Raw genomic sequence first — 15,246 nt, 5'->3', positions numbered from 1 at the left:
TGCTTGGCGGGAGATTTAGCGTGCTTTTTTTGGCGGGAGATTTCGCGCGCTTTTATCATCTGGACGAATTCTGATTTTGGGAGGGAAGTTTGCTGGTAGCTAGCTGGTCCTTTTGCTTATTTTGTTTTTTATTTTTATAATTTTTTAACATTTTTTTATACCTTGTAGTCAATAATGACTTTTTTCTTATGTCCTCCCTAGTTTCGCAGGCAATTTTGTGCTTGCAGTGCTTGCTAAAGACGTTCGTGGGAGCATCTCTTCTTGTCCCTGTCATCTGTGACGGAAGAGATACTGGCTTTCTTGATAATGGACTGATGGGGAATTGAGACCGAAAAATTTCGAGTGTTATACTCATATTTTTATTTTCTTGTCAATAATTGTCCTCATTTCCAGTGGGTTTTTTTTGGAATTTTTTTTCGTTGAGGGGAATTTTAGTCTACATGATTTTTTTCTTATTAGTGTTAATAATTTTTTTAATAAATTACAAATTTTTTAGTGAATATTATTCCGGTAATTTCTCATTTAATTTGTGATTTTACATATAGGTTGAGCGAAAATTGTTTGTAATCGATTTTTCGTTTTTCGGATTTTTTATTGTAGAATTTATTTTCTGATGTTTTTCCAAATTTTTTAGTACATATCATTCTAATTATTCATTTAATTTGCAATTTTACGAATAAAGATTAAAACCGAAAAAAAATTTGTTGTTAATCGTTTTATTTTTCTTCTTTATTTTGTTTTCTTTATTTTCTTTTTAAATTTTTTTATCGGTTGGGAATATTTTTCTTATAATTATTCATTTAATTTGCAATTTTACGAATAAGTAAAACGAAAAAAATTGTTGGTAATCGATTTTCTCTTTATTTTGTTTTTATTTTATTTTTTTCTTATCGTGGAATATTTTTTTATATGATTTTCCAAATTTTTAAGTAAAAATCATTGTAAACAAAACTATTTTAAGGAGCTATTTTACGAATTACTAAAACGAAAAATGTTTGCAATAGATTTTTCATATTTTTTTGTTTTCTTATTTTGTTTTCTTGTCTTTCGTGTTTTTTCGGGCCTTGATTGTAATTTTTCTTATTTTTGTTTTTAGTCTTTCCTTCTTTGTACTTAGTATACTAATGTTTTTATTATTATAGTTATTATTATTATTATTATTATTATTATTATTATTATTATTATTATATTATTATTATTATTTTTTATTACTATTATTATTATTATTATTCAGAAAAGAAACCCAATTCATATGGAACAAGGCTACCAAAAGGGCCACTGACTTGAAATTCGAGCTGTATTATTATTATTATTAATTATTATTATTATTATTATTATTTTTTTTTTTTTTTTTTACTCTATCACAGTCCTCCAATTCGACGGGGTGGTATTTATAGTGTGGGGTTCCGGGTTGCATCCTGCCTCCTTAGGAGTCCATCACTTTTCTTACTATGTGTGCCGTTTCTAGGATCACACTCTTCTGCATGAGTCCTGGAGCTACTTCAGCCTCTAGTTTTTCTAGATTCCTTTTCAGGGATCTTGGGATCGTGCCTAGTGCTCCTATGATTATGGGTACGATTTCCACTGGCATATCCCATATCCTTCTTATTTCTATTTTCAGATCTTGATACTTCTCCATTTTTTCCCTCTCTTTCTCTTCAACTCTGGTGTCCCATGGTATTGCGACATCAATGAGTGATACTTTCTTCTTGACTTTGTCAATCAACGTCACGTCTGGTCTGTTTGCACGTATCACCCTATCCGTTCTGATATCATAGTCCCAGAGGATCTTTGCATGATCGTTTTCTATCACTCCCTCAGGTTGGTGCTCGTACCACTTATTACTGCAAGGTAGCTGATGTTTCTTGCACAGGCTCCAGTGGAGGGCTTTTGCCACTGAATCATGCCTCTTTTTGTACTGGTTCTGTGCAAGTGTCGAGCATTCACTTGCTATGTGGTTTATGGTTTCATTTTTCATATTGCACTTCCTACATATGGGAGAGATGTTATTTCCGTCTATCGTTCTTTGAACATATCTGGTTCTTAGGGCCTGATCTTGTGCCGCTGTTATCATTCCTTCAGTTTCCTTCTTTAGCTCTCCCCTCTGTAGCCATTGCCAATTGTCATCGCTGGCTAGTTCTTTAGTCTGTCTCATGTATTGTCCGTGCATTGGTTTGTTGTGCAGTCCTCTGTTCTGTCTGTCTTTTCTCCTGTCTCTGTATATGTCTGGGTCTTCGTCTACTTTTATTAGTCCTTCTTCCCATGCACTCTTTAGCCACTCGTCTTCACTGGTTTTCAGATATTGCCCCAGTGCTCTGTTCTCAATGTTGACGCAGTCCTCTATACTTAGTAGTCCTCTCCCTCCTTCCTTTCGTGTTATGTATAAGTCTGTCCGTATTTGCTCTTGGGTGTAGTGCTTTGTGTATTGTCATATGTTTCCTGGTTTTCTGATCTATGCTGCGGAGTTCTGCCTTCGTCCATTCCACTATTTCTGCGCTGTATCTGATTACTCGGCACTGCCCATGTGTTTATGGCTTTTATCATATTTCCGGCGTTGAGTTTTGACTTGAGTATCGCCTTGAGTCTCTGCATATATTCTTTCCTGATCGTGTCCTTCATCTCTTGGTGTTTTATATCCCCTCCTTCCATTATTCCCAGGTATTTGTATCCTGTCTCATCTATGTGTTTGATGTTGCTCCCATCTGGTAGCTTTATCCCTTCAGTTCTCGTTACTTTGCCTTTTTGTATGTTGACTAAGGCGCATTTTTCTATTCCAAACTCCATCCTGATGTCCCCAGATACAATCCTTACAGTCTGGATTAGGGTATCTATTTCCTTGATGCTCTTACCATACAGCTATTATTATTATTATTATTATTATTATTATTATTATTATTATTATTATTATTATTATTATTATTATTATAATTTACTTATTATTATTATTGTTGTTAAAAAAAGCAATTCACATGGAAAAAGCCCACCAAAGGGACCATTGACTTGAAATTCAAGCTTCCAAAGAATATTAGGGTGTTCATCAGAAAGAAGTAAGACGAGGTAAAGGGAAATACAGAAAGAGGAAATCCCACTTATTAAAAAATAATGCATTAACAAATAGATAAAGATGTATTAAAATATAAGGAGATAAATATTAGGGTGGTAATGCATTGCATCTTCGCTTGAACCTCTGAAGAAGAAGTTCCAACTGCACTACAACATTCTCAGTAAGGAGGCTCTTCCACAGTCCAGTTTTGTGAGGAGGAATAAAGGCCCTCTGGAACAATAAAGGACCTCTGGAACAATAAAGAACCTCTGGAACAATAAGGGACCTCTGGAACAATAAAGGACCTCTGGAACCATAAAGGACCTCTGGATTAATACAGAACCTCTGGAAACAATAAAGGACCTCTGGAACAATAAAGAACCTCTGGAACAATAAAGGACCTCTGGAACAATAAAGGACTTCTGGAACAATAAGGGACCTCTGGAACAATAAAGGACCTCTGGAACAATGAAGGACCTCTGGAACAATGAAGGACCTCTGGAACCATAAAGAACCTCTGGAACAATGAAGGACCTCTGGAACATTAAAGGACCTCTGGAACCATAAAGAACCTCTGGAACAATGAAGGACCTCTGGAACATAAAGGACCTCTGGAACCATAAAGAACCTCTGGAACAATAAAGGACCTCTGGAACAATGAAGGACCTCTGGAACAATAATGGACCTCTGGAACCAAAAGTACCTCTGGAACTCAGGAGAGAAGTTCGACAGAGAGGCAAAACTCCATACGGTGATGGACGAAGACATTTGCATAAAGAAATGGTTATAGATGGATTGGACGAGCGATATGTGCGAGCGATTTGTGTTCTGTTTCTAAATACATTTTCGCAATCATAGGACAGAACTGGTGTTTTTTTTCCTTCTTCTTTTTAATGAATTTGGTATTAAAAAATCCAGTCCCGAAAATTTATTTCGTCAAAAATCTATATTATTATTATTATTATTATTATTATTATTATTATTATTATTATTATTATTATTATTATTATTATTGCAGATTTTATTGGTTTTAAAAAAACAGTCCCCAAAGCTTATTTCTTCAAATTTGTTTATTATTTTTTTAATAAATTTGCTTTTAAAAAATCAAGTCGCCAAAATTTATTTTGTCAAAAATCTATATTATTATTATTATTATTATTATTATTATTATTATTATTATTATTATTATTATTATTATTATTATTATTATTATTATTATTATTGCAGGTTTTCTTGCAAGCAATGTCTATTTTAGCCGCTTTTATTTTGTATAGAAGTTCCTCTGTTCTTCTTATACAAAATATACGCGGCTGAAATAGCCAGTGTTTTCAATAAAACCTGTATTAATGAAGAACTTATAAACAGGGTGTGCCAAAGATGAAGAAAGTAGAATTATTATGTGATAAATGAATAGCATCTACCAATAAAGAATATTATTATTATTATTATTATTATTATTATTATTATTATTATTATTATTATTTATTATTGTTAAAGTATGAACAGTATCAATATAATATTAATACGATGGACAACCCAATCTCCTTCCCACAGTTCATGTTCAGACACCGTAGATCGTAACACTGGCACTAGATAGGTTCAGGTTGTATGTGTTATTCCCGTAGACCTTTGTTCAGATTCGGCAATTAATCCTCGTCTTGTATTTCTCGCTTATTAGTTCCTGGGTCATTTTATTAATTTTATTATTATTATTTTATTATTATTATTTATTATTATTATTATTATTATTACAGCATGGAACAAGCCCACCAAAGCGGCCACTGACTTGAAATTCAAGCTTCCAAAGAATATTATTATTATTATTATTATTATTTTATTATTATATTATTATTATTCATTATTATTATTATTATTACGGGAAAAACTCTCTATCACGAGAGTATATATCATGTTCTAAAGGGTCCACAATAATACAAAGTGTAAAAAGTCCGTGTATAATTTTGAAGACTTTACAGAAAGCTTCCGAACCCTTCCCTGGGTTCATCTTCAGTCCAAATGAAAAATAAGTTACGACAAGTACAGAGGTAAATTTTAAAAAATTTACCTCTGTACTTGCAACAACCTGTACGAAGATCCAACAGGATTGCAGCCAGAAGGATTGATAGGGGAGAGGGTATCACCTAGTTGCTGTTAACTACCCTCTTTCTTCACCTGGCCCATTAACGAGTTAACGACCGTTGTCAACGCTCTTCAACGACTCTTGTTTTTTAAATTTACCTCTGTACTTGTCGTAACTTATTGTTTATTTGGACTGACGATGAACGCAGGGAAGGGTTCGAAAGCTTTCTGTAAAGTCTTCAAAAATATACACGGACTTTTTACACTTTGTATTATTGTGGAACCTTTAGAACAAATTATTATTATTATTATTATTATTATTATTATTATTATTATTATTATTATTATTATATTTATTATTATTATTATTATTATTAAAAGGAGCCACTGTCTTGAAATTCTTGAAGCTTCCAAGGAATATTAATGTGTCCATTAGGAAGAAGTAAGGAGTAAAGAGAAATACAGAAAAGAAAAGATCCCACTTATTTAAAAACGAAAAAAATAGATTAACTAATAGACAAAAAATCTATTAAAATGCAAAGGAGAATATTATGAAGGTAGAAAGGAGATTGCAAGAATTGAATCATTTAGAGACGTTACGTGGATTGCTGATCTTCAATCGTAGGGTTTATTCATAATTAATTATAATAATTGTCACGGTTGTCATTCTGTCATTTCCAATGATTGTACTTTAAGGGAATTGTAACTGTTATTGTTGTGCTTATTCGTTCTTTCGTGAATGTTTGATTTACAGAGAAATTGTGTTTTTTGTTGCATTAATAGGTTCGAATTCGTCGTGGGACGAAATACAGTAGATCGTTAAACCTCAATCCTCGTTAGCAACGGAAAGTAACCTTAATATTCTTTGGAAGCTTCAAGAATTCCAAGTCTGAATAATAATAATAATAATAATAATAATAATAATAATAATAATAATAATAATAATAATAATAATAATAATAATACTGTGAAAGAGAATGGCAGAATTAAGCGAATTGATTTTATATATTTTTTTTTTATTTTTTGTCTTATTCATATTGGGAATTTCTATAACAAATTATGAAAATTCCCAATATGAATATTGGCCAATTTATATAAAATTAATTAGCTTAATTCTGCCATTCTCTCTCGCAGTATATGTCTAAAATAGGGTCTTTTACCAAAATAATAATAATAATAATAATAATAATAATAATAATAATAATAATAATAATAATAATAATAATAATAATAATGTTTCCATTGAAAATGAGCTTGAATAATACTGAACGCTTTACACACACACACACATATATATAGTATATATATATATATATATATATATATATATATATATATATATATATATTATACTATATATATATATGTGTGTGTGTGTATTATTAGATGTACAAATATATCCACAGCGATCTAATTTGATCTCCCTTCTTCCAGAATTAACAGATACCGTCCGACCCAACTTGATTCGTTGCAAACATTATGAAATCGAAGCACGGGAATAGAGAGAGAGAGAGAGAGAGAGAGAGAGAGAGAGAGAGAGAGAGAGAGACCCTGCAAAGGTGGTCTCGATACAGTTAGCGACAGTTTCCAGACACCCGTCAAGGGCTTGGTCAGGCCCTTCAAGGTTTCCACAGCACCCTTTCCAGGGGGCACGTCAAGGCTATGCGGTTGCCCCGGGCCATCATGGCGTTCCCAATTCATGTGCCCCCCTGGGGCATCGTAACTCGAGGAATACCCTACTTTTATCTCTCATTCTTATGGGTCTTTCTCGTTCTGGTATTATTGGTAATCACTCACGAATTTATGGTCTTTCTTTTGTTTTTGTAAGCGTCAGTCTTTATGTTCTGTGTATTTATTTAGATTTTAATTCTTTTTGTAGTAAATTTCAAAGTGTATAATTTTAAAGTGTATAATTATTCAGGTTGGTTCGAAATGTCAGACAGACTTGCTTTGTATCGATCTCATATTTTTTATGAAGATATTAATCGCTACTCAAAGAAAATCTATACACGATAGAATTATTCTTTAAAGAGGATAAGGAAACTTGATGTATCTCGTTCGCTTTCCGTAAAAGAAAACCGCTGACATGGTTATTTGTCCGTCCGTCAGCACTTTATCCGTCCGCCCTCAGATCTTAAAAACGCCTGAGGCTAGAGGGCTACAAATTGGTATGTTGGGCATTCACCCTCCAGTCATCAAACATACCAAATTGCAGCCATCTAGCCTCAGTCGTTTTTATTCTATTTAAAGTTTAACTTAGCCATGATCATGCGTCTGGCCACCGGGCAGGGGCTGAAAATTTTGTGGGACGTGGCTGAGAGTTTCATACAGCATTTAACGCTGTACAGTAAACATTTTTTTTTACTTGTCTTTTCTGATCTTCTGAAGTTTTATTAATCATTTGCAAGAAAATTAAGGATCACTTCCAAAGGAAGGACCAGGAACAGAAAGCTGTACTACCTAACTTCGTCACATGAAGCGGTGCACTGTAGGCGTTAATTAAAGCTCCTTACAGCTTCCCTTCTTAGGCCCCTAGCTGAAACCCCTTTCATTCCTTTTACTGTACCTCCGTTCATATGCGCTCTCCTCCATCTTACCATCCACCCTCTGTTAACAATTGTTTCATAGTGCAACTGCTTTGAGGTTTTCCCTCCTGTTCCACCTTTCAAACCTTCTTACTCTCTCTCTCTCTCTCTCTCCTGTAAAGGATCAGGACCGGAAAGCTTTACGTAACTTTTTTTTTATCAGCGTTGACAGCCGAGGAAAGGTTATCAAATATGTCTTGTCGCCAAAGTTACTTCGCAGATGTAAAGTTCTTGTCCGAATGATTGTGGTGTTATCCGCGATGGTCGTCACACTTAGTGTGGGATCTCTCTCTCTCTCTCTCTCTCTCTCTCTCTCTCTCTCTCTCCTAATGGTGGAGGAATCCTTTCTGCTGGAGTTGCATTGATTTATTTTTAGTTTTAGTTTGGTATAGGGTATATGCACATACGTGCACACGTACATACATACATGTATGTGTTTATATATGTATTATAATTCACTATATATGTGTGTGTGTGTGTGTGTGTTTGTGTGTGTAATGCTCGTATATATGTGTATATTGGTTTACAACAAATAAACTGTTGCAAAGCCTATAATGTCACGTAAGCAATAATGCGATATGTATATATATATATACTATATATATATATATATATATTTATATATCACATTATGCTTACGTGACAATATAGGCTTTGCAACAGTTTATTTGTTGTATATATATATATATATATATATATATATATATATATATATATATATATATATATATATATATATATATACAAACATATACATATTCATTGTTATAAATATAACCAAACTGCTCTTGTTTTCCCGTTATGACGAATCACCAAACCTTTAAACACAAAAGTTGAAACTTAGAAAAAATAAACAAGTAAATAATGCGCCGAAGTTTCTACGGCTCAATCGAGTTTTCTGTACAGCGTATAATCACGGCCCACAGAAAATATCTCTATCTTTCTGTGGTCTCGGTATAATATTGTATGAGCCGCGGCCCATGAAACTTTAACCACCTCCCGGTGGTGGCCTGGCCTATATTGTTACCAGAAGCATGATTTAGGCTAACTTTAACCTTGATTCAAATGAAAACCTCTGATGCTAGAGGGCTGCAATTTGGTGTGTGTGATGACTGGAGGGTGGGTGATCAACGTACCAATTTGCAGCCCTGTAGCCTCAATCGTTTTCAAGATCTGACGGCCACAGAAAAAAGTGCGGACGGACAGAGAAATAGGCCCCACCTCGTGACGTAACAGTTACTCAACGGCCTTTTTTGACAATTCCATTAAGGGAGAATCTTCCTCAGCTGATATATACGGGCGTAGGGTAAGTGGCCATTAACTCGTCGATGGAAGGGAGAGCAATTATTATTATATATACCCTCGGAGGTCGTCTGACTGGAAATGGAAGTCCGGGACACCTCCCTTCCAGTTAGTGCAGTTATCTCCGCGTCGAGAGTAGGAGAGCTTTGGTACGTCTTATTTTAAAGGCACGTCCTTCATATACAGAGTACAAGGAGGTCCCACCCCCCCCTCCTTCCTCCAATTTCGTTAACTGATTGCCGGTGTTGGGGGCAGGGGGCTGGCTTATAAACAGGATACTAACCAAGATGCCTTCGTAGTTAGTGAATTAGTAGCGTTAATAGAGTTGCAGTTGGAATGGTATGGATTTGAAAATGGATTTTAGCCCAAGGGCCAATCGCTGGGACCTACTACGGTGAGGTCATTCAACGCTGAAATGGAAATTTAAAGCTGAAAGGTTTGAAAGGCGTAACAGGAGGAAAACCTCGAAGCAGTTGCACGATTAAACAATTGATAGGACAGGGTGGAAAGAAAGATGGAAGAAGAAGAGTTTCTCTTTAGCATTTATTTTTAGTATTTTGGTGGTCCAGAAATTAAGGCCTGTTTTAGGCAGATAATTTCGGTCTAGAAAAGTTACGGATTCCTCAGGTTACCTGTAATATGAAGATCAGAACACACCACTAAATTGGCAATTGGTTGGATAGGATGAAAATGAAAGGTATTCGTCTGGTCTAAACCATAGTCGTCTTAGATACGGATCATATTTGAGGAGGCTGACTTATACATATGGGTAGTAAAGGTTTATAACGAGTTTTATACAGTGACTAGCGTAATATTATTATTAATATTGTTGTTGTTCATAAGATGAACCCTATTCGTACTGAACAAGCCCACCAAAGGAGCCACTGACTTGAAATTCTTGAAGCTTCCGAAGAATATTAAGGTGTCCATTAGGAAGAAGTAAGAGGAGGTCAAGGGAAATAAAGAAAGAAGAGATCTCACTTATTAAAACAAATGAGTTCATGAATAATAGATAGGCATAAAATGTATTAAAATGCAAGGAGGACAGTATTAGGGTAGTAATGCACTCCATCTTCTGGTTTTGAACTTTTGAAAACATAATGAGTTTTAGAAAGAGATGAATTAAGGTAGACCCTTGTATGAAGACTTCTCTTAATGCATAGATGGTCTCACCGTAACAGTTGCAGCTCCAAACTACAAAGTAGTTGTACTGGTAAAATGAATTCATATGGTCCTATCACGGAATACCAACGTTCTCGAGGAATCAGGTGAAATCCAGTTGGCGAATGTAAACAGAAACTTGTCAAGGTCGCAGGTCAATCGTAAAGACAATGTTGGTTCGCGTGAAATGTCACGACGCTAAGGCAGAGGGAATGAGCTCTGGACACGTCAAGCTTTTGAACGAATATAACGAGCGATGAAGAGAAAGCAGAAAAGGTCTTCGTAGAAAAATTAAGTGTTTCGACTCCCTCTCTCCTCTCTCTCTCTCTCTCTCTCTCTAAGGAGTAGTCCTGCGTGCTTGCTTGCGTGCGTGCGTGCGTGCGTGCCTGTTTTTAAGCTTCAAGATCATCAGGGACGAAAGCACCTATTGTACCACACGAATGCCGCATGAACTTGTATTTGCTTTAGTTTGTATCCATGAGTTGTCATTTGTGTGTTGTTATAATTATATTATAATATATATATATATATATAATATATATATATAATATATATATAAATATATATTATATCTATTATTATAATATATATAAATATATAAATCAGTGGCCGCTTTGGTGGGCTTGTTCCCTATGAATAGGATTCATCTACTGAATTAATAATAATAATTAAAATAATAATAATAATAAAATATAATAATAAAAGATACTGTCCCTCATCCATTCATCAAGGCTATATTAATCTTACCCACCCCTGCGCGGTCATTGGCAATTATTTTTACACACCCTCATTTAATAACTCTTGCGCACGCGCGGGCGGACCCCCTTTACGAAGACTGTCGCCGCCGCCGCCCACTATATAACCGTGTCAAGGCCGTCGTAGTTTATAGGCCTATCGATTACCTGTTCGAGATCCTGTTTAGGCCTATTTTACCTAACCCCTTCATTCATGATTTCATTCATTTCCCCTTGCGAGGTGTAATGCTGTTTACGCCATTGTTGGCTGGAATGTTTTGAGTTTTATGTTATTATTATTATTATTATTATTATTATTATTATTATTATTATTATTATTATTATTATTATTATTATTATTATTATTATAAGTAGGATCTCTTCTTTTATTGTATTTCACTTTACTTCCTCTTAATTCTTCCTAATAAACAGTATTCTTTGGAAGTTTGTATTTCAAGTCAGTGGCCCCTTTGGTGGGCTTGTTCCATATAATAATAATAATAATAATAATAATAATAATAATAATAATAATAATAATAATAATAATAATAATAATAATATTGTCAAAAATCCCATAATCATATATTGAAATATATTTCTATGTAAAAAACAAACTTATATAATTGTGAATTTTGTACAATTTGTTCTTCACGAGGCTGTTAATGTCTGAACAACAATAATAATATGATTATTATTGTTAAAGTAGAAGTAATTGGGGCCTCACCTTGAAGTAACTGACAGGCCTATTCCTGATTTTTTTCTTATTTTTTTCCTTGTCTGTTGCTTTTCCGATAAAAATATCTATATGGTAAAAAGGGTTTCTTTTTCCTCTTTCCTGTCTGTGTATTCGTGTCAGCGGCATTAATAAGATTAGGAATTTTTCCCTTAAAAACTACCGAAGCTAAAGGGCTGCAAATTGGTACGTTGATCATCCACCCTCCAATCATCACACACACCAAATTTCAGCCCTTTAGGCTCAGTAGTTTTTATTATATTTTAGGTTAAAGTTGTCCCCTCTCAGAACTTGAAAACAACTAAGGTTAGAGGGCTGCAAATTGATACGTTGATCATCCACCCTCCAATCATCACACACACCAAATTCCAGCCCTCTAGCCTCAGAGGTTAGCCGTGATCGTGCGTCCGGCAACACTACAGGTGCCAAATAGCACAGGCCACCAACGGACAGTGGCTGAACGTTTCATGGGCCGTGGCTAAGAGTTTTCAGACAGCATTATGCACTGTACAGAAAACTCGGTTGTGCCGAAGACATTTTGGCGCATTTTTTACTTTTTCTTTCTTTTTAGCTGATTTTTTCCATTAATTAGATTTTTTTTTATTTTATTTCATGTTTTTTTCAGATAATCTAGAAAAGGGATGATAATGGAAGGGTTAAGTTATTTATTTTATTAATCATTTATGTAGTAGCCTTAGTTCCGTCAGTGCACCTCGCGTGATACACTGTAGGCATTCCTCAAGGATCTTCCCAGCGTCCCATCCACGATCCCTAACTTCTTTTAACATCTTTCATTCCATTTACTGTACCTCCGTTCATATTCCCTTTCTTCCATCTTGCTGTCCACCTTCTCTGACACAGTTAATTCAAACCTTCCTTTCTTGTAATTTTTATTTAATTTTTTTCGTATATTCAAACGGGAATCTCTGATATAATATAATAAATATTCGCTCATAACAAAATATACAGACAGGAAGGTGTATCATACAGAAACAACCTCTACTATTCTCTCTCTCTCTCAATCCGGAATATTCCGGAGAGGAGACCTCTATCCTTAAAAATAGCGGCTCCAGTAGGTCCTTGAAGCGCCTTCAAATTCACGTGTGGTTCCTAGTTAGTCCAAAGCATTATGGATCTTGGAAGTAGTTGCATTTTTACATTCATTTATATATACAAATATATACATATACATTTATTATTATATTGCAGTGACCGCTCTATGTTCCGTTGTTCGTTGGAAAAGAAGTTAAGTGGTAAAACATTTTATATATATTTAGACTTGATACATTTCTTCCATTCAAGTAACCTACGTATTAAGTATTTTTCTACAGATGCTCCGAAGAGAAGGTATTCGACCGAGTCCGTCACTAAATTTCATTGCACGAAATTTTAAGTCTTCTACTCAATTGGCGCTTTCAAAGATTAAATCCATAGAGAAATGTCTAAATAATAATAATAATAATAATAATAATAATAATAATAATAATAATAAATATAATATATAATAATAATAATAATAATAATAATAATAATATATCCTTTATTTCAGCTCTGGGTCATATACATGGAATAAACAACGTAAGGATAATAATAATAATAATAATAATAATAATAATAATAATAATAATAATAATAATAATAATAATAATAATAATAATAATATCCTTGATTTCAGCTCAGGGCCATATACATGGACTATACATAGTTATACAACACACACACAAAATCCTACAATGCTATTAACTCTTAATGATAATAATAATATCCTTGATTTCAGCTCAGGGCCATATACATGGAATATACAACATATGAACAATACAATATACACAGTCTAGATACACGAGAAAACGCAATAAATATCGATAATCGGCAATACCCACTCAGTTGCTGCTGAAGAAGTAGAAAAAAAAGTATTCACAGTAATGGTGAGGACGGTAATATAATATCGAGAAAAGTAGTGGAAAATATTTAAAAATGTCAATTAACAAATATTTTACTTACCTCTGGGCAGAATGTAGCGCAGTGCAGATATCTATCTTGAGAACTTTTTTTTTCTCACACACTAGATTTTGAAGGTATCACTACATCCTGGAATTTCGTAATTAATAGATTCCAGTATTTGAGGTCACTTGATCCAGGCCTCCTCTCCCTCACGGGGTTTATTTATCGCCTGGATAGTTTAAGTCCTTTGTATCATAACGCCACAAGTTCCCAAAGGTTCAAAATGGTGTTTTATGTCCGTTCCAGCATTATAGTCAATAAACTTGAAGCTATATGAGGTAAAGTCAGGAGCCCCAGAGGTTAAATATAGTTTCTGGGCTTGAAGAGGGAAAGGTATTTCCAGGACCAAGTGTCTAAAAGGTTTCCAGGTTAACAGGTGGATTGGTAGTTCCAGAACTACCTACAGGTGCACAAAAAAGGTTCCAGAGCTAACTACTTTATGTCAGAGGTTCCAGGGCTTACAGGTGTCAAAGTATTCCAAGTCGTACAGATTTTAAAGACCTGTCCAGTAGGTATGAAGCTAGTTCCAGGTCTTGGAAGACCTTTCCAGAGCTCTCAGATATGGAGATAGTTCCAGGGCTTCCAGGTGTGAAAGGTATTCCAAGTCGTAGAGATAGTAAGGCCTTTCCAGAGCTTTCAGGTATGAAGATGGTTCCAGGGCTCACTGGTGTGAAAGGTATTCCAAGTCGTACAGATGTACTTTTCCAGAGTTCCCTGGTATGAAGATAGTTCCAGGACTTCCAGGTGTCCAGGGTCACGTCGCTTATCACCAATCTCGACCCTGGCTATTATAATAACTTGTTGTTAAGCAACGGCGAATGTTGTGACCGTGTACTATTGCTGGATTGTATTCTATGTAAGATACGCAATCGTATTTTGCGTCCAGTTCACTTAGCCATCTCCAAATGCCACCACGACTTTCACCATCACGCCGTCATTCAAATCACCAAAAGCACTTCTTCTGTATAAAAAAATATATATATATAACCCGGACTGTTCGAGCGGAATGCGGGAGAATGGAACGTCGACCGGGGAAACCGATTCGCTAATGCACGTGAGCAAATAGATGGTGGTGTTTCTATTGCTTTATCACTCTAGCAAAACTTGCTGTCAGTTCTTGCCAGCCTTCCAGACACGGGTACGCAGTTACCCACAGGTTTCCAGAGGGTATTCACTAGGATTTCCGACCAGAAGGGTACTCGAGAATTGAATAATTGTACCCTCGCTCCTCGGCGCAAGGGTGGAAGCTATTCTCCCCTCGGCTCGATTCTGGCACCTATCCGTCGCTGGAACGTCGTGTGTTTGGTGGGCTGCGCTAGGCGTCTGCGCAGGCATGTGTCGGAACTAAACTTAATTTATTTTAATTAAAAAAAAAAGTGATAATATTAAACTGAGATTAAATTACGTGGTATGATTGTCGTGCTATTTTCACATATGTAGAGTACTTTATAAATATAATTTATTCAAGGTGATAATATTATGTTGTCATATCTAATACATATTTATTCAAGTTGACATTTCGTCATACTGACAATTTCCTCTCATGTTCGATTATCAAGTTATGCCCCTATGAACTATAATTAAAGTCTATAGAATAATTATTAAGGC

The 15,246-nt window shown here is 34.9% G+C and overlaps 1 protein-coding gene across 2 annotated transcripts in view; it reads right to left on the bottom strand.

Moving 5' to 3' along the window:
* Positions 1–14,890, bottom strand: part of LOC135203492 (armadillo repeat-containing protein 2-like) — a 136,636-nt gene extending 121,746 nt beyond the window's left edge. For both annotated transcript variants that reach the window (XM_064233218.1, XM_064233219.1), the window contains exon 1: positions 13,639–14,890. The gene's annotated coding sequence lies outside the window, so the exon portion shown is untranslated. The remainder of the gene's footprint in view (positions 1–13,638) is intronic.
* Positions 14,891–15,246: the final 356 nt, after the last annotated feature.

Source organism: Macrobrachium nipponense, chromosome 36 (genome assembly GCF_015104395.2).
Source record: "Macrobrachium nipponense isolate FS-2020 chromosome 36, ASM1510439v2, whole genome shotgun sequence".
NCBI lineage: Eukaryota > Metazoa > Arthropoda > Malacostraca > Decapoda > Palaemonidae > Macrobrachium > Macrobrachium nipponense.
This window is presented reverse-complemented; position numbering and strand designations above follow the sequence as displayed.